Below are 2,113 nucleotides of genomic sequence, written 5' to 3' on the forward strand. Positions count from 1 at the left end.
ACTGGGCATCAGTTGTTCTTTCATTTTCTGTGCTGTGTTGTTGATAGCTCAGCATATAATGCCAACAAGTCACATGGGTGTCTGGTTCGGGTGAGAAGCGTGCAATCTGCAATCTCTGACGCAATCGATTTTTTTCCGTACGCTATTTATTTTTTTTATTTTTTTTCACTTTCACTCGAAATCGATCACGTTAAGTAGGGAGGGGAGAGGAGGCAAGGTCCTCGTTTGGAGTTGCATTAATATCATATAATGATCCATTAATATGCAAGATAGATAAATAGATAGATAGATAGATAGATAGATAGATAGATAGATAGATAGATAGATAGAAGGCAACAAAAGAATTAAACTTAAAGTTCACATTTATACACAATATAATTTTTAAGCTAAACTTTTTTTTTTGTACTTTTTGAATGCATATAAAGTATTATGAAACAAGTATATGAGACAAGATATAAGGTACACAACTTGGCTATTATTGGTCTGTGTGATGCTGGAGAACAACAGACAGATTTATATTAGTAATAATCAAAGTATGTAGACACTGGACTAGTACATAAAACAGATAAACATTAATCCATATTTTAAAAGGTTTTTTTTCATAGTACCAATAATACTGATAAGTCTGTGTATCTGTTTTCAGGAGTGTGGAAAGTGTGTTGTTCAAGTTTGTATCCATTTGTGTTCAATCATGTCCAGCTTTGGATCAACAGGCAGATTTTCCACAGCAGTCACAAATTCCCACATAGATAATTGGAAAGACGATGAAGACAGTGCTCACACCATAACCATATATCTGAAGAAGAACAAAACATGAGAGAAAAATCACTATTAGTTGATTGGATGTAACAGTTCTTTTTTGTACTGTTACATCCATAAACTACAAGGATTTGAAGGTTGAGTTTTATCAAAGGTTAAACAGTTCATAAGCACAGTAAAATATGCATGTGTAAGAAAAACATTGTAAATTAATTTTCCTCTCTGACATATGTGGGGTAAAAGGAATTAATACAATGTTTCTATTATGATATTATGATAACAGGAAACACTTGTACAGTTATATTTACCTGAGATTGATGGATATGTGTTTGAGTCAAATTTTGTAGCGCTGTCACATTTCTGAACTTTTCGGTAGGTTTACACCATGACCTGTTGAGCTGATTATCAAACGCGAAAATTCCCTTCCAATATGTCATGGCACAAGCGAAGTAATCTCCATCGAGTAACAAGATGATGACCCACATTACGAGTGGAATCAGACATGATGTGAAAGCTTTAGGACAGTTCAGCTGAGTATCATCATCTGCTCCTGCAGAAAAACGACTGCATTTCTCTCTAAAAGGCCTTAAAAAGAGAAAGAGTAATTCGAAAATAAAGAGAGCAGGTCCGATGAAGATGCACACTGTTAGTTGTACATTCAGATCATGTCTGCACGGGCATGAGAAAACTTTTGCTTCCATGAACTCCTCAAATCCGATTAACAAAAGACTCAATAGAAAAATGATTAAAAAAGAATGTCGTTTCAGAAATGCGTATATTTTCTTTAAAACCGAAGACAAACAACCAGTTAGTGGCATCTCGGTCTCATTGACTGTGGAAATGGTCTTTTATGGTGCACAGATCCCCTTCAATGAAGAAAATAATTTTATTAATTTCATTAAATTCTGACTTCTGAATACACACACAAACTACAGTGAACACTTTGTTAAAAAAAAAAAGTGAATCTAAATGAAAGTTATTATTTTTAGACTTACTCTTGTGTTTGTCCTTCTTGTCTGTAGTGATGTGTTGTCTTTGTGTGGTTAAATTCTGCTTCTGCATTAACATTTAAAGAATGCTGTGCCGTACTTTTTAACAGAAAATAAAAAGAAGTGGTTTCTTAGTAAGAACTCCCAACTCAGTGGGAAACAAACGTGAAACTACCTACACTTCTGCTCTAAAAACATATATACTGTACATAATTGCTGAAGTTTACAGGGGCAGTGAAGACTAGTTGCGGTAAAACACTAACAATTGTATTCCTTTTCACAACAATTATTTTACTATTCTGATATATGAAGTCCAGACTAGGACTGAATTGGTGCTAAATTTAAATAAATAAATAAAATAAATC

The 2,113-nt window shown here is 33.7% G+C and overlaps 1 long non-coding RNA gene across 1 annotated transcript; it reads right to left on the reverse strand.

The window, feature by feature from the left end:
* Positions 1 to 344: 344 nt before the first annotated feature.
* Positions 345 to 1,807, reverse strand: LOC109064516. The gene is made up of 3 exons (XR_002013405.2): positions 1,755 to 1,807; positions 1,068 to 1,625; positions 345 to 796 (listed from the first exon to the last, which is right to left on the reverse strand). It is a non-coding gene; the product is annotated as an uncharacterized LOC109064516 (long non-coding RNA).
* Between the last annotated feature and the right edge of the window lie 306 nt (positions 1,808 to 2,113).

This window comes from Cyprinus carpio, chromosome B22 (genome assembly GCF_018340385.1).
Source record: "Cyprinus carpio isolate SPL01 chromosome B22, ASM1834038v1, whole genome shotgun sequence".
NCBI classification, from domain to species: domain Eukaryota; kingdom Metazoa; phylum Chordata; class Actinopteri; order Cypriniformes; family Cyprinidae; genus Cyprinus; species Cyprinus carpio.